This window comes from Momordica charantia, assembly GCF_013281855.1.
Source record: "Momordica charantia cultivar OHB3-1 chromosome 7 unlocalized genomic scaffold, Mcharantia_2.0 BLBB01000007.1, whole genome shotgun sequence".
Classification (NCBI taxonomy): domain Eukaryota; kingdom Viridiplantae; phylum Streptophyta; class Magnoliopsida; order Cucurbitales; family Cucurbitaceae; genus Momordica; species Momordica charantia.
The window spans coordinates 5,781,938-5,803,497 of NW_028275165.1; the positions used below are offsets into that span (position 1 = coordinate 5,781,938).

The window sequence follows — 21,560 nt, forward strand, 5'->3', positions numbered from 1 at the left end:
TTCAAAGGTAATGAATTTCCTCTGTATTTTCCTTCTGTAAAATTCGATTTTGTATCCCGAAAATCAGAAACGAAAATCTGTTTCCGCTCCGGGATTCACATCCCTTCAAGGGAGACTATAGGTTGGTAGTTAACGTGTTCCTGGTTGTGGTTGTCACCAAATTTTATGGGATGTGTCTATGTTTGAATGCATGATGTGATGAAAGACATGACTATGAATGTTTCATGATTTAGTTGAGTATGATGTGTGTGTGTTGTTGGTGAGGGCTACTTACGGAGTATATTTTATATACTCACCCCCCTCTACAATGATTGTTTCAGGTGAAGGACTCGTGGGCGACCATGGTGATGAGACAGAGGAGGCATGACGAGCGAGGACCATAGGCTGCTTAGTCATTCTTGCTTAGCTTAAGTTATTAATTAAGACCTTATGTTATGGTCAATAAACTATTTCTTCGTGTTTGAATAATTTGGGAGGTTCCCACTTGGTATTGACTTTATTTCAGGATAGGTGTCTATCTTAGTTGTCTACCATTCATTGAGTTTTGCCTAGTTTGAATAATAAAATTGCCTCGTGAGGTTGTCCACGGATGTTGTTGAATGATATTCTATGAAATTGATTTATTGTTGAATTGACCAGAGGTGGAACTTGATTGTATGTAATTGTTGCATAGGGAGTGGGCATCATGCGTTTGGGGTTAAGTTTAATCAGTTGGGTAGTTAACGTGACTTAGAACTGTGGGGGAAATTCTGGGTCGTTACACAGCTGGAATAGAGTCTTTTCGTCCTCATGCCACCTTTATAAACACGCCTAAGACAAGGAATCACAATTCAAAAAATTCCCAACGTTCTATTTTTCTTAAAGAAATGTGGAGTTCATCAGCATCTTCCTCGATCCTTACAGTTTTCTCTGTCATTTTAATTTTGTCGCCATGGGTGTCTACCAGTTATTGTGCTGAATGGAACTTTCTCCAATGTCTATCCAGCAACGGGCAGCCAAATTTCCTCATCTCTGAAACCATCTTCACTCCCAACAATTCTTCGTTCTTACCAACTCTCAATTTCTACATCAGAAACCCTCGATTTCAGAACCCCCAAACCCAAAGCCAGTTGCCATTGTCACGGCGAAAAACGAATCTCATGTCCAAGCAATTATTATTTGTGCCAAACGCGTTGGTCTGCACATCAGAATCCGCAACGGCGGCCAATGATTACGAAGGCCTCTCCTACATCTCCCAACAGCCATTCATCATCCTCAACCTATTTAATCTACTAGCCATTAATGTTAATACCGCGGACCAAAGCGCTTGGGTTCAAGCAGGGGCCACCATGGGGGAACTTTACTACGCTATTGCAAAGAGGAGCGGAGTCCACGCCTTCCCTGGAGGTGTTTGCCCGAGGATGGGTACTGGTGGACATATTTCAGGAGGCGGGTACGACAATTTAGTGAGAAAATTTGTTCTGGTCATGGAAGATAAAGCTAGTTACAATTTTAAATGGATACACAAATTGTAAATGGATACACAAATTTTAAATGTACATGGTCATATTCTAAACCGAAAACAAATAGGAGAGGATTTGTTCTGGGCCATTAGAGGAGGGGGAGGAGGGAGCTTTGGAGTCATTCTCTCATGGAAGATAAAGCTAGTTACAGTCCCTTCAATAGTTACAGTGTTTAATGTTGGCAGAACCATAGAAGAAGGAGCAGCGGATGTCGTTTGGCAATGGCTGCAAGTTGCAGACAAGCTAGATGAGAATTTATTCATAAGACTAAAGCTACATGCTTCCAAAGGAAAGAATAAGGCGGAAATGACAGGGAAGGCGTCATTGGTGGGTTTGTATCTTGGGCGAGCGGAGAAACTTTTAGAGATTGTGAATCAGAACATATCCAGTTTGAAACTGCAGAAACAGAAGTGTAGTGAAATTAGTTGGATTCAATCTGTTCTGTTTTGGTTTAATTTCCCAAATGGGACGGCCCCAGAGGCCTTACTAAGCAGGGAAATCCCATCTTTGCCCTTTCTCAAACGGAAATCGGACTACGTGAGAGAACCCATTTCGAGAGAAGGGATAGAAGCAATCTCGAAGGCGGTTATTGAAATTAAGGAAGTGGGTCTCATTTGGAGCCCTTATGGAGGGAGGATGAGCCAGATTTCAGACGCAGCGACGCCATTTTCCCACAGAGCAGGAGTAAAATTCAAACTCCAGTACTCTGCGAACTCGAAGGAAGGGGGCGATGAAGTGGCTGAGGAGAATATTGCATTGGTGAGATGATTGTACGAAGTGATGACGCCTTATGTGTCGAAGAATCCGATAGAGGCGTTCTTGAATTACAGGGATATCGACGTAAGGAGCACTGCCCATTGGAGCATGGAGGAAGGTAAGGTTTACGGGGCAAAGTACTTTAAGGGGAATTTTGAGAGATTGGTGAGCGTGAAGACGAAGGTTGATCATGAAAATTTCTTCAGAAATGAACAGAGTATCTGTACTCGTTGATGTTGTGAGTGAATTGATACGATCGTCTAATAATATTGTATCTTGGGCTTCTAATTATGGTTTTGTTATGTATTTGAGAAAATTTATTGGCTTGGCACAGCTTTTAATTCCTGATTTCTACAATTCGTGTTACTAATCAATGGAAAGCTTTATCATTGAATGTTAATTAACAATTATTAACCGCATTCTTTAGTAGTTTTCTGGGATTGAATCATAATCTTTGATTGACCTATTAATCTATATATGTTCGAATCAAAGATTAAAGCAAGTCAAGATAATTGCCCTGAACCCCTGTCCATCGCCAAGGACAAACTTTATTGAATTGCAATTCATTAGGCCATATAGGCCGAACTGTTAGCTTTATGGCTTCAATCAAACCAAATATTTTGATGATCACAAACAAAGTATAAACTAACAATTTGAGTGTTTCAAAGTGTCTATAGTGTAGAGCTCGAAAAGACGAAACAAATGCCTGTCAAATCACTCAAATCGAAGTTTAAACGAAGAAGTTATGATCAAAACAAATTTGGAGAAAAATTCTACGTGGCGGGTGACGTGGACAAGTGGACAAATCCTACATGGTGGGTGACATGGACAGGTGGACCGCTTAGAAGTTGACATGTGGCATCAAGAGGACATACTTATGCTGACGTGGCATCCAACAATCGAACAAATGAGAAGATGACACGTGGCGCTTTCAATCTCCACAAATCCATTTCCACCAATTTCTCTCAATCTCCTCAATCACTCTCAATCTCTTCAATCACTCACAATCTCAATGATTTCTCAATCTCCACCAATTTCTTTTAATCACCATAATTATGTTTTCATTTCATTTCCTTACCTCACATCTTAATCTATACCATTCATCCTTTGTTGCCCTAAATCCAATGGCCAAAATTCATCCTAGAAACTCTATTTAAAGCCACCAAATTCCATCATTCTATACACCAACTATCAAAGCAAAATCATTTGTTTTCAAATTCTCCTCTCAACTTTTGCAAAATCTTCATTCTCTCCTACACATAACTTGCTCAATTTTTTTGTGAGAGATTCATTAGAGTGTGGCTTTTTAGCCATTGCTTTGGTACAAAATTTGTGTAATCCACTTTGTTTTTGAATTTTATATTTTCAAATTGGGTTTTGTATTAAGGTGTAGGTACACCTTGGGTTGTGAGAAAACTAAATTGGTTGGATCCTGAACCAGTAAAAAGGATTTTGGGTTTCTCTTTAGCCTAGGACAAAAAGAGGGTCGATCGGTTTGGTTCTCACCCGTTAAGAGAGCCACTGCAGTAAAATACCCAAGAAGGAGTCTTGGGGACTGGAGTAGGAATTTCCGAACCACTATAAAAATTCTCGGTGTCACCACTCTCTTCTCTTCTCTCTTTTAAATTCAGTATTTATCTACTTTGAATCTTGGTAGATTGCATATAGATTTACTTAAATATTGTGTTCAATGTTTCATCTTCTTGTTAATCTTCTTTTATTGATTGCATAATTGTTCATTACATTAAATTTATTTTTAATTTTGAAAAAGTGGTAAGCAACCCTATTCACCCCCCTCTAGTGTTGCCATTCGATCCTACACGAACCACAATGGAGAAGAAATTTCACTACACGACCATTATTATTGCCAATAAGAACTCTCAAATGGCACTTAAAGAAGCCAAAATAAAAGAGGAGTTTGTATTCACCTTGTAACACTCAACCAAATGAGGCTGCCATTTGCAAGAGGATCTCGACGATTGAGGACTCGAAAGCACAAATTGAAGGGAATTCGTTGACCTGTAGGTGGTGGTATAATTCTCAGTCCAACTACCGAAACAACCAAATAGGAATTTGTTGATCCGTTAAATTATATTTAAATTTATGTTAATAAGAAAGTGAAAATAATTAGAAATGGGATGTTTACTAAATACACGTGGATGCATTTTTTTTTCAACGTGTCTGTTCAAATATTGTTGGGTCACATTTCTAGAATGTATAATTTTATTCAGTAATGTTGAATTAGGTAACATATCAGACTGACAATTATTTCAAAGTTTACTATTAAACATAATTACAATTGTTCGTATCGAATAATTTTCATTAGAGGAGCAGTGGTATTTAAGGAGCAAGATATAACACAAGGGTAAAACGGTAATTTGACCCATCTGTGGTTATGAACACTCGTGAAGGATTGACTTCCATGGACACGAACACATTCTACAGTGAGAAGAGTGCAACTGCGGGTCTTTAGTGGAATAACCCGTAGTTAACGAATGTTGATTAACTCGGTCCATGAGTTTGACCGACTAATCTCTCATCGTTGGAACTTCTGATCTGTAGGTCCATTAGGTCCCCTTGCTAGCTCAAAACGGATAAAACGAGGATCAAGTTTTTGGAAGAATTTGAAATGTTCAAATTGCTCAAGGGAATAGATGTATATTGATACATTATCTAACTTGAAACTATATATTATGAGAGAAATCATTTGAATAAGATTCAAATAAAATAAATATGAATATGATTCATATTAAAACTATAGGTTAAAAATTAATGCACATAAAATGTACATTAAATCTATAGGTTATACAAGAGAGAATATGGTTTAACTAAATATGAGATATTTAATTAAATGTTAAATAATTAAATGTTAATTATTTAATATTTTTATTTAATTAATTAATTATTAATTAGATTAATAATTATTAATTAAAATTTATTAATTATTAATATGATTAATAATTATTTAATAAATTAATTATATTAATTAATTAATATTATTAATTAATTGATATTATTAATTAATTGATATTATTAATTATGAACTCCCTTGCATTTTAGCAGGGGAGTGGGAAGTTTAATGATGTGGGGTAACTCCCCACGTCATTTTTGTTGGTTATTGAGGTACAATTGCTCTGCTGAAAAGAACAACAAGTTTTTCTCAGTTTTTTCTCTCAAGGCATCTCTCTGTATTGCTCGATCAATTTTTCCTTTACGTTCCAAGTCGGTGCTCCCACAAGCACGATCTCGAGAACCAAGAGGATAGCACGGAAGACCATTTGGTGGTGTTCGTCGGGAAATCGTTGAAGAACAGTTCTTCAAATGTAAGTTTTCCGTGTATTTCTTATTCTTGCACATCTGATTTTGTTTCTAAAAAATTCATGAACGATGATCCGCTTCCGCTCCGGGATTCACATCCCATCATCTTGAAGATTTGATGAGAGAAATTTGAAAACAAGTTGGGGATATTTTTTAGATGAAAAAAGTAAATGAGGAAGAGGAATATTTAGGGCTTTTGTTTTATGTTTTAAAACATATTTAGGGTTCAGTAATGGGGCATCTAGTTTTAAAATAGACCAAAGCTCATTTAAACATAACCCAAATAAAGCCCATGAAAGCGATGCTCCACAATTCGAAAATCAAAAAATTCTTTTCTTAAATTGTGTCTGGCATAATTTTGAGGAGAGTTGGATCTTGATCTTGCAAAATTCAAATGCAAAAACACAAAAAAAAACCTTAAATAAAATGTAAAAATTTGGCAAAAAGATGACAAAAAAGTTTTTTACATAAAAACGCCCTCAACACCGACCGAGGGACTGTTGTCATTATTTTTTCATGATTAGGCATGCTTAACAAATAGACAGTAGTTTTAGCAGTAGCAAACAAGGTATGAAGTATGAAAGAGAGCCTAGGGTCTATTGAATGTCAATGCTTATACGACCCTAACTTGTAAGATTAAATATGAAATATGTTATCCACTACACATCTCTGTCTAACTGAAGCAAATACTTCTACCTATAAAATAACATGGCCAAGCACACATGAACAAACCAACATGCTTTCAACAATAAAATAAGGGTTAAAAAACTCTCTCGATTAATCCGATGAGAATAATAAAAAAAGGGCCACTAAGTGACTCTTTTTCTAGGCATTCCATATTTAAGTCTTGTTTTGTTCCTTCTTATGGAATAATGCTCACTGTTTTTTGCTTTATGCATTGCTTATTTTACTAGGAACTTCAATTTTGTACTAAGGAAATGAAATTATTAAAACGTTCAAGACATAAAAAAAAACTGAAAAGTAAACCAGCATGAAAATAATGTATAATCTTCCCTCCTATTGATTTTACTTTAAAGAACGTTGAAGGCTTTCAACTTTCACTCATTTCCTCAAGCTCATTTGACCTCTCTTCTGCTACTGTCATGTCGCATTTTTCGCTTCTTCAAAGCACGATATACTATAAGGTCTAGCTCAAGGGGTAGGTGACTTACTTGTATGCATTGGTTTTTGAAAATTGGAATTTGGGGTGAAACTTTAACAAAGAACCTTTCATCTGAATCTATCTCAACTTCTCCTATCTCTTCTACTTGATCCTTGATAGGTTTGGTCAACTCTTCCATCTTTATGTCTTGGGTTATCTCTAAAGAGCATCGAGGAAAAGGTAAAAGCGGTCCAATTTTAGAGGTGATGGGTTTAGGTCTATTCTAACCTCATGTGCAATTACCTCTACCGGTTTCTCGGGTTCAACTTCCTTATTCTTCCATACATTGTTTATTGCATCAGGGGCTGGTGGATCATCGTTGTCCACAAGGAGCTCAAGTTCGCCATATTCAAGCTCACTTCATACATTGATTGTCTTACCTTGCTCATTGTTAGGAATTGCTTCTGGTGGATTACTCCTCAGTTCATCTACTATCTGCTCCATTTGGATTTGTAGCCTGTGTAATGCTTCATCATTTCTAGCCATATAATCTATCATCATCTCTTCGAGGCTATAAATTTTTTACGATTGTATTGGCTCTTGCACCCATGGTTGATTGTACTCTTGTTGAGGCTGTGTTGGGAATTTTGGTGGGAATTCATGCTCATATGGATGAATACTTTCAGGTTGATGCTCTCCCCAAAAGAAATTTGAATGATCCCTCAAACCTTGGTTGTGTGGATTTGAATAAGGGTTGAATTCTTGTTGGTTTCTTGGCGGACCTAGAAAATAAAAAGATGAAGGATTAGATGGACAATGTTCCATTGAATGACAAATATCACCACAATATAAACAACAGAATTGATTAACAGGAGCTTTGGGCATGTTACTTCCCATTGGAAGATTGTGTATAAATTGATACTTCATTCCAAACACTCTTGCTTGTTGTTGGCTCAGTACAAGTAACCTCCTATTTATTTTTTCATTTCCTTCTCTCTTTCAGTTTTTCTTTTGTTTTCTTGACCTCTATTCTCGCCTTAACCTCCTTAGGGACCCCTGCAAGAAAGCCTTCGTGCTAAAAAAAATTGGCCCTTTAAGGTTAGATATAATAATTAATCTCAAGGAATAGAGGCATGCAACAATCACAATATGAAACACTTCACTTAAAAAGAAAATGATTTTAAAAACTTAAGTCTCCAGCAACAGCGTCAAAAACTTGTTGGGACTTTCTCTACCTTCAAAAAGGTTAGAGACTTGTGCAAGCGCACACGGTCAAAAGTAATACTTGGGAGTAATCCAAGGTCGAATCCTCAGAGACTTGTTGCTTTCAAAACAGTTTAATGAAGTGAATGGTCCAAATATACAATTGTGTTTTACGAAGAAAATAGTGATAAAATGTTGTTGTTTGAGGTTTTAACTATCAAGAAATTTAATAAAACTCAACCTCTTTGCTTCCTACCTTAGTTTTGATGCAAAACATGGAAATACACACTTTGTTGGGAAATTGCGCCAGGCACAATTCTAGCTTTTCTTGGGAAACTGAATTGTACTCTTTCACTACCGCTTTTGGTTGCTACATAGGCTAGGGTAACCTACAATCATATGTCTATGTGTGATTACAATCCTAGAGAATATTTATCAACTCATTTGCATTATGAGTAAGATGACCTATGTCTAGGACCATGTTTTATGCGCTTATGTCTAAGTCACATCCCATATTGATTTCGTATTATTTCACCTAACTCACCCTTCTCACGGTTGGGCTTTAGTGTATAAATCAAGTTCCCACTTGCCAATGGAAAAAAGACGTAGAGAAGTTTTTAGAAACCAACCCAAAAAAGTGTCAAATGCAATTCTGGGCAAATCCCAAGCGTGTTGAAAATCAAATCATTTTGACTAAGGCATTCCACAAAGAGGTTGATAACTAATTTAGAACATTTTTAAAGGAAAGAAAATACACGAAAATATAAAGGAAGTATTTTTTTCATAAAATTAAAATGAATAAATGAGTCATACAAAGAGTTCTAGCTTGACTCTCTTCTCTTTCGAGTGTGAAGGGAGTGTAAACTTGCTAAAGAACATAAAAAGAACATAATAAATGCAGAACAAAATGTAGAACTTGAATTAAAAACAATACGGTAAGCAAAAGTATGAAAATACAAGGAAATAACAACTAAAATATAAATCTAAAGCCTAAAAACGAGTTTTGCAATGAAGAAGAAATAAATGAAGCTGAAAACAGGCTTGGAAGGGATGATTTGCTGCTGGAGGAATGACTTTCTTAAATAGGCCCATGAAGTTGTTCAATTTCCCACCATTTTAGGTGGGAATGAGTTGAGATTCACCTAACCACCTCCATTTGACTTAGACTTACGATTGTAGCTTGATTCAAACACATAGAAAATTTCCTTTTTGGCCTTCATTAATCAAAACGTACATTTTGACAAAGTTGGACTCCAAAATTGCACCAGGCGCAATTCCTGCAAAACAGAAAACTGTTATTTTTTCCAACTTTGACCGTATTTTTCTCATATCTTTACTAAAGTACCATATGTTGAATTTTATCCAGAAATGTTCAATGCATGTTCTACTTTAAGAATATGCAATCCTTTTTGGCAAATAATGATGGGAAAGGGGTCAAAATCGTGGTCAAACAGAACTACCGACACATGTTTCTACAGTAAAAAGTCAACCCTAACAGCTGTCAATTTGGCTCCTACCCAATTGGCACCTAACGATTGGGGTACTTTAATGGGGTTTTGATACCTGTGGTGGAGATTTTATAAGGACAGGACTTGCATTTTATCTGTCAAACAAATGCTAGCCATTCACACTATAAAGAAATCTTCCAAGGCCCCTGGCCAATTTTACTTAAGTTGTTTTCCTGGTATTGCGAAGTTAGTCAATGGCTCAGTAATAGAGAAGGGCTTCTCTTCAATTGTTAATTGTCTCACCTCTATAAAGAACTGGAAACATAAATGGTTTTATGTCTCGGATAATTGGTTAATGACTACCAGCGAAAGAGCTCCTTATTTTGAAGTTCCCATGGAGTTTAGTAGGTTAAGTAAGCTCTTCAATCTTCTCTTATTTTTTATAAGCAGTATATACGCTTATCGCATTAACTGCTTTTTACAAATTTCATAGTTCTAATTGATCCTCCATCGGAATTGACTAAAAAAACCAGATCGGTTTTGGCTGGTTGTGCGGTTAGTCATTGCATTAACTGCTTTTTCCAAATTTCGTAGTTCCTGTTATTGCGAAGTTACTCAATGACTCAGTAATGGAGAAGGACTTCTCTTCAATTGTTAATGGTCTCACCTCCATAAAGAACTGGAAATAGAAATGGTTTTATGTCTCGGATAATTGGTTAATGACTACCAGCGAAGGAGCTCCTTATTTTGAAGTTCCCATGGAGTTTAGTAGGTTAAGTAAGCTCTTCAATCTTCTCCTATTTTTTATAAGCAGTATATATACTCATCGCATTAATTGCTTTTTCCAAATCTCGTAGTTCTAATTGATCCTCCATCGGAATTGACTAAAAAACTAGATCGGTTTTGGCTGGTTGTGCGGTTCTTTCAACCAGAGATCGTTACAGCCCCGAACTCTTGACTAATAGGAATCTGAGGAACTACGGGCTTGCAGCCAAACTCACGTAAGGTCAAGATTTTCCTTATTTATCTTTCTCCCCTTTTTTTAAACGATCCATTGACAGGGCCTTATTTGAAATACAGAAGAAATGAATCCTCGACCTTCCAGATTCAATAGTAGACGTCACCGTGATATCCCTCTAGGAGGCGGAGTGACTAGTTCGGTTACAGGAGAGAAAAGGCATGCCAGTTCCTCGCAGCCTGAGGACAATCAGGGAGATGCCCGTAGGAGGAGTGACACCTTGCAGCCCCAGTCCACAGTTTAGACTAGACTGTTGAAACCAAACAGCGGCGACCTCTCTTGCCAAGTTCTCCCGGCCCAAAGAGGACAGTTAAGAGAAAGTTAACTTCTTCTACGCTTGAGGACGAAGCAAGGGGCGCAGACGTGCCTATTCTCAGGACAGATAACCCAATCGCTTAGCTGATCATTCTGCTCAGAGTGAAGACGATGGGGCTCAACTGTTGAGGAAGAAGAAGATGTGCAATGACGGCGCTCCTACTGCCCTTACTTCTGAAAATGCCCCGCCTGAGGAATTTCCAAGTGCTCACGTTGAAACCGCTCATCCTGTCATCCATGATGTCAACCTTTCATCTCCTAGAGGGACTGAGTTCGAATTTGATATCTTGAGGGATGGTCCTGGGATATCACTCCAAGACCTCGACGAGGTCTAGTCTCACTCACCTTTGGCTGAAAAAGGTAATATGGCTTTTGCTACTGACCCTTCAAATGCCAGGGAGATCTCCTTTAAAGTTTATGGTTCTCCCCCTAACTTTTCACTTGATCTTCCTCCCTTTCTATCGAACTTGTGCGGGAAAGATATCTTGTCTCTCATGGACAAGCTCTGTCCCTAATTTTCCAAAGATTTAGACAACCATGCTCGTAGTATCAACCCTTCATCGTCAAACGAGCTCTTCATGTAAGCTGCCACATGTATCTCAAAGGTGCACTTCGATCTTCACTTTCCCAATCCGCGTATTCATTATTCGAACTCAACTTCTGAACCTTATACCAATTTTAGGGCTTGGCTCTTTCATGCTGTGGAATGGCTTCCATCGGGATTGAACTTTCTCAGAGTGACACGGAGAAAGAATAGAATCAGAATCGCTGAGGCTACCAAAAAAGCTGAAGCATGCTCCGCTTAATTAGCTAAGTATAACTCGCTTTTAGAAAAGCTCAAGAAGGAGCAGGAATTTAAAACTTTGAAGCGAGAGACTCTTGCAGTGCTCGTAGCGTCAGAGAAATGCATCATCGAAAACAATAAATATAAAGTCGAACAAACTAAGTTGGAAGAAGAAAATCTTCATCTGTTGTTTGAAACTTCTGCGATGAAAGCTGAAGTTGCTCGGGTTAAATCTTTAAATGAATAATTGAAGAACGAGCTTACCGAACTGAAGACCTCATCAGACAATCTTTTGAGACTCGAGACCGAAAAAAGATCCAAGGTTGAGTCCGAACTGAGCAATGTCAAAACTAAGCTTCTAATTAATTTCAATCGACGCTTCGGTAATCACATATACCTATTTAAACGATTTTGCCTCTCTTAATTTTTCATTCAACCTTCATTTCCTCTTTTTATCGTTTAGAGAAAATGTCTGAGGAGGTGAGCTGTCCCCTTGTTTCTTTCATGGAAATTTCTTTCGATCATTCAGGAGACTCTTCTTCTTTTTCGTCCAACCCATCCTCTGTTCCTTCAAACCCTGCTATTCTCTCCCCAGTTGCTGAAGAACCTTCCTCCAGTCGTCTGCCACGATATGTCGAGCCTCCCTCATGCTTTGAACTCGAAGAGCCAAAAGGAAAATCATCAAACTTGAGAGGGAAGTAGCTAACCTCGAAAGCAAACTTCAAGAAACGACGATCAAGGCTCTGAAGTTCGAGTTTGAGTGTCAATCGCTGAAAGAGGAGAAGGAGAACTGGGAGGAGGAGAAACAGGCCATGTAAGAAGAAAGGCGTGCGAGGGAAAGAAAGATCGCCTTTCTTGAGAGTTTAACCGGTTAATCTCGGTTCGTTGGAGCTCATGATCTGTAGGTCCATAAGGTCCCCTAGCTAGCTCATATAGGAATAAACTTGGAAAATTTTGAAGGAATAATTCAAATCGTACGAATTAGGTTAATCATATGAGATATAATTAAGTAATTGATATATGATATCAATTGAGAAATTTGGTCAAAATATTTAAATAGGATTTAAATATTAAAATTATGAATAGGAATTCATAATCAGAGGCATGGACTTCGTCAAACAGTCGGATTCCGAAAAAAGTCAAATAGTCGACTTTGACCCAAGAAAGTCAAAAGTTGACTAAGAAGATTAAAATAATGTTTTTAACCAAGTTGGTGGAAAATTCCACTAACTTGTTGATTGGAACATTTAAATAATCTCAAAAAATCCACTTTTTGACACTTAACCATGGCATGCATGAGTGGAATGTGTGTTGTAAGCTTTTGTTGAACTTAGACATGCATTTTGACAGTTAGTCATGCCATCCATGAGTGGAGTATGTGTTGTAAGCTTTTGGTGAACTTTGACATACAAGAGTTGCAAGTAATTTGCCTATTTAAGAAAACATTTGTTCAAACATGAAAGCTCTTGGAACCTTTGGCCATTTGATAGTTTTGAAAAGCTAACATAACTCCATTTAGCTCCATTTTTCTCTCAATTTTTCCCTTCTCTAAAAGAGTCCCACCACTCTATTATAAGCCTTGAGAATAGCTAGGAAGACCTCTTGGTGGTTCTCATTGGAGCTATTTGAAGAAATTTGAAAAGCTACAAAGGTATGTAATTTTCTCTCCATTTCTCTAAGCATCATAATGTATGATCATGCATGTTTAATCATAGGTTGTAATATGCATCTAGATTGTTATTACAGTCCTTGCTCGCTTATGCTGCGCATGTATGTATTTTGTCCATCATTCATATGTTTATTTTTCAAAGAATTCATGAATGGAACTTTCTCCAATGTCTATCCAGCAACGGGCAGCCAAATTTCCCCATCTCTGAAGCCATCTTTACCCCCAACAATTCTTCGTTCTTACCAACTCTCAATTTCTACATCAGAAACCCTCGATTTCAGTACCCCAAACCCCAAAGCCGCTTGCCATTGTCGCGGCGAAACACGAATCACATGTCCAAGCAACTATTATGTGTGCCAAACGCATTGGTCTACACATCAGAATCCGCAGCGGCGGCCATGATTACGAAGGTCTTTCCTACATCTCCTAACAGCCATTCATCGTCCTCAACCTATTCAATCTACGAGCCATTAATGTTAATATCACGGACCAAAGCACTTGGGTTCAAGCAGGGGCCACCATGGGGGAACTTTACTACGCTATTGCAAAGATGAGCGGAGTCCACACCTTTTCTGGAGGTGTTTGCCCGACGATGGACGCTGGTGGACATATTTCAGGAGGCGGGTACGACAATTTAATGAGAAAATTGGGGCTCTCCGTGGACAACATTGTGGATGCACAAATTGTAAATGTACATGGTCATATTCTAAGCAGAAAACAAATGGGAGAGGATTTGTTCTGGGCTATTAGAGGATAGGGGAGGAGGGAGCTTTGGAGTCATTCTCTCATGGAAGATAAACCTAGTTCTGTTTTGGTTTAATTTCCCAAATGGGACAGCCCCAGAGGCGTTACTAAGCAGGGAAATCCCATCTTTACCTTTTCTCAAACGCAAATCGGACTATGTGAGAGAACCCATTTCAAGAGAATGGATAGAAGCAATCTGAAAGGCGGTTATTGAAATTAAGGAAGTGGGTCTTGTTTGAAACCCTTATGGAGGGAGGATGAGCCAGATTTCAGAGGCAGCGACGCCATTTCCACACAGAGCAGGAGTAAAATTCAAACTCCAATACTCTGCGAAGTAGAAGGAAGGGGGCGATGGAGTGGCTGAGGAGAATATTGCATTGGTGAGACGATTGTACGAAGTGATGACGCCTTATGTGTCGAGAATTTGAGAGAGGTGTTCTTAATTATAGGGATATAGACGTGGGGAGCACCGTCCATTGGAGCATGGAGGAAGGTATGGTTTACGGGGCGAAGTATTTTAAGGGGAATTTTGAGAGATTGGTGAGCGTGAAGACGAAGGTTGATCCTGAAAATTTCTTCATAAATGAACAGAGTATCCCCTATTCGTTGATGTTGTGAGTGAATTGATACGAACATCTAATAATATTGTATCATGGGCTTCTAATTATAGTTTTGTTATGTATTTGATCAAATTAGTTGGCTTGGCACACCTTTTAATTCGTGATTTCTATAGCTCGTGATACTAATAAATAGAAAACCTTATCATTGAATGTTAATTTACAATTATTAACGGCATTCTTGAGTTGGTTGTTCTGAGATCGAATCATAATATGTGATTGATACATTAATATATATATGTTCGAATCAAAGATTAAAGAAAGTCAAGATAATTGGCCTGATCCATCGCCAAGGACAAACCTTCTTGAATTGTCAATGCTTCGACCATATGGACTGAACAACAATGGAGAAGGAATTTCACTACACGACCATCATTATTGCCAATAACAACTCTCAAACTGCACTTAAAGAAGCCAAAAGAAAAGAGGCGTTTGTATTCACCTTGTAACACTCAACCAAAGGAGGTTGCCCTTTACAAGAGGATCTCGACGATTGAGGACTCGAAGGCGCAAATTGAAGGGAATTCGTTGACCTGTAGGTGATTGGTATAATTCTCAGTCCAACTACGGGAAGAACCAAATCGGAATTTGTTTATCAGTAAATTATATTTAAATTTATGTTAATAAGAAAGCGAAAATAATTAGAAAATGGATGTTTACTAAATACACGTGAATGTGTTTTTTTTTTAAATGTGTCTGTTCAAATATTGTTGGGTCACATTGATAGAATGGATAATTTTATTCAATGATGTTTAATTAGGTAACATATCATACTGACAATTATTTCAAAGTTTACTATTAAACATAATTACAATAACTTTATAAAATATAAAAGTGTACGAATAGTTGTACTAAAAAAAAAGTATAGAATGGAAGGCACCAGGGAAATTTGTCCACCACATCCTCAGCCATAGGGGCGATGACTCGGTGGAGGCTACTAATGTAAGTGAAAGTAGAAGAAGAATCAAACATGGCCTCATTTGTTGTTCTCCTTATGACTTCCAATATGTTTACTGATTTTCTTTCGTATATGTAACTTTTTTTTTGGTATATATATAAAGAAATCATTTCTTTTTTCCATGGAAATGTTGGAAACGAAGCGTCAAAAATGAAAGGGGTAATGAACCGTGAACGTGTGTCATAGAATTGTATCAAATTAATTATAGCCTGTTTGATAATGATTTCAATTTTCGGTGGAGGCTTCTTGAATTGCCAACGCTTCGACCTATCGACCAAACCACAATGGGGAAGGAATTTCGCTAGCACTAGTAACAGATGACCATCAGCCTCGCCAATAACAACTCCTAAACTAGCACTTAAAGAAGCCAAAATGAAATAGATGTTTGTATTCACCTTGTAACATCCAACCAAAAGAGGTTGCCATTTGAAAGAGGGTCTCGACGGATGATTGGTAGTATAATTCTCAATCCAGCTACCCAAACTAGTGCTTAAATAAGCCGAAAGAAAAGAGAAATTTGTTTATCTATTAAACTAGGTTAAAGAAAGCAAAAATAATTAGAAAAGCATATGATGTTCTAACAACTCTCAAACTAGTGATAAAATAAGTCAAAAGAAAAGAGGCATTTGTAGTTAATATGTTTATCTGAGTGTGAGCATCCTCAGATAAATTTTAATGCAAATACTTACCTAAAGCTTAATTTTGACATCACATGCTTGAAGCCTAACATGGAAGCTTCGAGATCACTCCTGTAGTCAACAAATGCCACTCACCTTGTAACAGCCAATCAAAGGAGGCTGCCATTTGCAAGAGAATCTCGACGGACGAGGACCTACGCAAATAGATGGGAATTCGTTGACATGTGGTAGCATCATTCTCAATCCAGCTACCCAAACTAGTGCTTAAATAAGCCGAAAGAAAAGAGGAATTTATTTATTTATTAAACTACGTTAAAAGAAAGCAAAAATAATTAGAAAAGCATATGATTTTCTAACAACTCCCAGACTAGTGATTAAATAAGCCAAAAGAAAATAGGCGTTTGTAGTTAATATGTTAAAATCTGAGTGCGAGCATCTTCAGATAAATTTTAATGCAAATGCTTACATAAAGCTTAATTTTTACATCACATGCTTGATGCATAACATTGAAGCTTTGGGATCACTCCTGTAGTCAGCAAATGCCATTCACCTTGTAACAGCCAACAAAAGGAGGCTGTCATTTGCAAGAGAATCTCGACGGACGAAGACCTACGAAAATTGTAGGGAATTGGTTGACATGTAGGTGGTGGGATCATTCTTGGTCCAGCTATTCAAAGAACCAGACAATAATTCATTTATCCATTAAACTTTGTTAAAGAAAGCAAAAATAATTAGAAAAATAAATTGTTTTCAAAGTAGGTGTGAATAAGTTTTTTTTTTCCTATCTTCAATGTGTTTTTTCACATATAGTTCAATAGTTGGGTCACATTGATGGAATAGATAATTATTTTCATAAATTTTTAATGAAGTAAACGGCAATTTCAGAGTTTAGACAATTTCAGAGTTTACTATTAAATATATTAACTACAATAATTTTATAAAATACAAAATTGTATGATGGTTTTATATTTTTATTTTGAAAATAATAGTTTTGTATTTACATCTCTATTTTCATGTCTCTACATTAGGGGTAGACAAAAATTTCCGTAAAGTCGGATCCCAAAAATAGAAAATGCATGTCCCGACTCCGTCCCCGTCCTTGATTCCATTTTTTAAATAATTAATATATATTTAATACACTTTTTTTATACTTGAATTCTAAAAATAATTAAAAACAATTATAAAACCGATAATTTTTCTCGAGAACATCTCTCGGACCCAAGAACGAGGTGGAGACTGTAACGCCCCGCGTTCTCGGGTTAGTTTTATTTTATGATTTAATTCGTGCCTTTGAATTCCTCCTTTATTTTCGTCGTGAAATTCTTGGAAATTCTCATTTTTGAGTTTTTATTTTGTAAATCGGAATCAAGTTTATTTTTTTTATTAACTTTTGGAAATTCAATTTTCTCCCTTTTGAAGTTTATTCTCGGGTTTTAATATTTAGCCAATCTCTAAAATAAATTTCTCAACCTTTTTAAAATGGGTTTTCTATTATGGAAAATGATTATATTTTTTTTTCTCTTAAAATTGGGAATTGGGCTTTACTTTTAGAACAAATTAAGAGGGGCCTCAATAAGACTGGGGATTTGGTTTTTTTTGTTTTTAATAAAAATTGGGATAAAAAAAAGTAAAACAAAAGAAGACAAAATTAAAGAAAATGTTGGAAAACAAAAGAAACCCTAAAACATCTTTTCTCCTCCCCTTCTTCCTCCTACCACCCCCCCCCCCCTCCCCCGACTTTTCTCTCTCCGGCGACGTCAACGACGGTGGCTTCAGATCAGCAAACGACGACGACACACAAAACTCATGGGCAGCGGCAGTGATTTCGTTCCTCCGATGACACGATAGCAGCAGCAAATCCGAGCGTGTTGGGCCTTTTTTGGCGTTCCACGGCGACAACGAGAGGCGACCCATATCCGGCGGACGGTAGCATTCCCTTTCCCTAGCGTTTCCATAGCAGCGACGGTCTTCCTCAATGAGCGACGGCGCGGCTTCTAACCTCCACCGACGTTTCTTGGCGTTTCAACGATAAAGCAACCCGACATCAGTGTTTTCTCACCATATCCAGCGTTATTGGCAGTGGCTCTTCCCCTGGCGTTGGGTTCTCTGACGACTCAAAGCTTCGTTGGCGCCTCCAACTGAGCAGCCGTGCAACCAGCACGAGTTTAGCTCGAACCCAGTGACCTCGTGCCAAAATTTACGGCGTATTCTTCGTTCCGTTGACAATTGATGTTGACCCACACTCGTTCAAAGCTTGATTCATGATACCCACCCTCTTGGACATTAGTTTGGCGTTGACCCACTCCTAATCGAAGTTATTTTAGTGTGAGTTATTAGGTAACGAATCACCTAAGCTTAGTTTCGATCCAACTTAAGTGTTTCAAGTATGAACTCTAATCAAGTTTGGATGCTTTTGGATTTAGGAACTCTTCGATGAGCTTAGTAGCAGTTTGGGACCTTGTGTAAGTAGTTTCTTACTGGAGGGATTGGTTGTTGTGTGCTGATATGATATGGTATCTCGAAAAAATTATGTGCTTGTGTGAATAAATTGTAACCAAGTAATCTTGGATGACTATGTTTGAATTGTTGTTATGTTTTAATAGGTTTTCATGATGAAAATTGTATACTAGTACTATAATCTGTTGTTTCGAAAGCATATTGAATATTTATGAGAAATCAGTTGTGTTTGATGTATGTTGGGTATCTATCGATTATATTTTGGTTAAGTTGTTGGTTGTGCCTCTTCTGTGAACGATGCCTGTTGGAGCTGTTGAATCATGTTGGACTATTTTAAATTGATTGGTTTTTACATATGATCATTTTGGTGTATCGCATATTGGACTGTTATGAGATTATTGATGCATGAGGCATGGCGTAGTAGCAAGTAGGACTCTTGTGAGAGTTTTGAGACATAACAAAGTAAGTAGACAAGGGGCGTGTGCGTGCGTTAATGTGTGTTAGTTGGTTGCTAATGTGTTGTTCTGTGATGTTTGACATTGTTTTGATACGCTATTGTGTTAGGTAACTCTCGTTTGTGTTAATTTGTATACTTGGTGTAGTGTTGAATATTCGTCGGTGATAATGGTGGAATTTTGCCTGGTTAGACTGCTGAGAATTGTTGTGGAATGATGTGTGATAACCAAGGGATGCTCGTTAAAATGGAATTATTGCAATTAGGTTTTCTTATGAGATGTGGGTGTTATTGAAGCATATTTTCGGACCCTGTTCGCATGCTAGGGGTTGATGTGGAGTTGGTTATGGTAAGGAACGTTGGATTCTTGGGAAAAATAAATGGGTGAGTCTCAGAGCCTCGGGTATAAATGGTCGGGGGCTGATACGTCACTAACTGAGTATCGAGGCCTCGGGTAAAAACGGTCGAGGGTCGATGCGAGCAGTTTTTTGGAAGGAATACTATTGGGGCCTTGGGTAAAAATGGTCAAGGGCCGATAGATGGTGAAGTCATCGGGGCCTTGGGTAAAAATGGCCAAGGGTCGATGCACAGTTCAAGGCCTTGGGGATAAATGGCAAGGTCGAACGCCAAGCCTCTGTAGATGAGTGTCGGGCTTTGGGGATAAATGGCAAGGGCCGATGCGATTCGAAGGAGTAAGCCTTGGAGAAATCAAGAAAGAGAACTAGTGTGTTAATGTGTAAGGATGAGTTTGACATGTACGGTACATGTATAGTTAAACATTTGCATAAACTGCTTCTTGTGATATGTTTCTATTTATTCAAAGCTCGAGAGTTGTGATAAGCATGATATGTTGATTCTTTGATAAGCATGATATGTTGATTCTTTGATAAGCATGATACGTTGTTTCCTTGATAAGTATGCTGTTGTGCGTGACCCTTCAGATAAGGGCTGCTTACTGGGTACTGTGGTTGTACTCATCCCTCCTTTTTTTTCCCTCCAGTTTGCAGGTATCGAGCTAGCTCTTGGGATGGTGATGGCGAGGAGGAGACTTGATTAGAGAGACCATTTAACTCTGCGTCGTTAAGTTCTAAGTTGAATAGGATAGCTATAGTTGTTTGTTTTTGGCTTAAGTCTGTTCTTAGATTGATAAAGTGTTTTGTGAAGTCCCATATTTAGGGGATGTCCTAGGATTGATAACTCGTTTTCTTGAGAACCGTAATTTTATGTAGCTACTCGACTTGTGGCAACGTAATACGTTGAGGATATTTATCAGTATAATGCATTTGTTCAAGTTGAACTTGAGTTATCTTTTGCCTTGTTGTTTTTGTGAAAGTTAGATTCGTGTAGTGGATGGTTTATGATTAGTGAAGTTTTCATTGAGAAGTTTCGTAAGGTTAGTTTGTTATCAAATTATTAACTGTGAAGGATTTGAGTTTCGTTAGAACGTTAGTGGTGTTTGGGCTGTTTAGTGCAAGTTTTTGTAAGTGTTATTAATCAGAGTAGCGCAGCGGAACCGTGGTGAGAGTTGGTCATAGTTTATACGTCTAGTGGTTTAAATTCTCTAGTACGAGTGGGTCGTTTTAGGTGGCTCTTAGTAATGGTCCCCGTTGGGATGTTAAAAAAAAATCTTGGGGCGTTACACAGACGGAGACTAAAAATTTTCACGAGCCCGAGAATCGGGGAGAGCATCCTCACTTGCACCCACACCATTGTTATCTCTACTCTACACAAAATTTCTCTCCCTAATATGTATTTTCAATTTTCTAACTTTTTAAAAACAAAAAACTAAAAATGGTTACCAAACATGTTTTATTTTTTTATTGTTTAAAAACAAAAAACTAAAAACTTCAATTTTTCAGAGTTTACTTTTTTTCTTTTTTTTGAATACAACATGTTGGGGAGGGGATTCGAACTCACAACCACTTGGTTGGAGGTATATGCCAATTACCGCTGAGCTATGCTCGCTTTGGCCAATTTCAGAGTTTACTATTAAACATATTAATACCATAATTTTATAAAATACAAAATTGTATGAATTGTTTTATATTTTTATTTTGAAAATAATAGTTTTGTATTCATTACGCATTAAAATAAGTTTCTAACGCACATTTCCTAACAGAGGTATAATAATAAAAAATGTGTAGACTATGACTTGCATATAAAACTTAGCTTGCATTTCTTCTCAAGAAAATGAAATTTTTCACTCTTAAGTTTCTACTTTCTAGAAAAATAAATAATAAAAAAAACACCCACAAAGTTATATAAACTTATTTAAATATCTAAGTGTTCGATCGGTATGACATCTGGTGAATAGGGTTTAATTAAATTTTATAAACTTTTTAACACGGTGGGCCCAATTTAAACAAATAAGTAAACTTTTTATCAACAAATTATTTTAACACAAAATTAAACAACAAATTAAAAATACAAACAACCTAATTAGTTTCACTACCCAAATAATTCAAATATAAATATTGACCATACACATGAATAACAAATTCGAACAATTAATTTCATGCAATTTGTAATAAAGAAAATTAATTGCAAAAATTAAATAGATAAGGGTTAGAGAAAATG

At 37.2% G+C, this 21,560-nt stretch overlaps 1 long non-coding RNA gene and 2 pseudogenes across 1 annotated transcript; all 3 read left to right on the plus strand.

Annotated features, from left to right (window-relative positions):
- The first annotated feature begins 866 nt into the window (after positions 1-866).
- Positions 867-2,492, plus strand: LOC111025581 (berberine bridge enzyme-like 14 pseudogene; annotated as a pseudogene).
- A 10,748-nt stretch (positions 2,493-13,240) lies between these two features.
- LOC111025583 (berberine bridge enzyme-like 9 pseudogene) lies at positions 13,241-14,477 on the plus strand (annotated as a pseudogene).
- Positions 14,478-17,774: 3,297 nt separating this feature from the next.
- LOC148210070 (uncharacterized) lies at positions 17,775-20,289 on the plus strand. Its single transcript, XR_015792110.1, has 3 exons — positions 17,775-18,409; positions 18,496-18,534; positions 19,984-20,289. It is a non-coding gene; the product is annotated as an uncharacterized LOC148210070 (long non-coding RNA).
- The last annotated feature ends 1,271 nt before the right edge of the window (positions 20,290-21,560 follow it).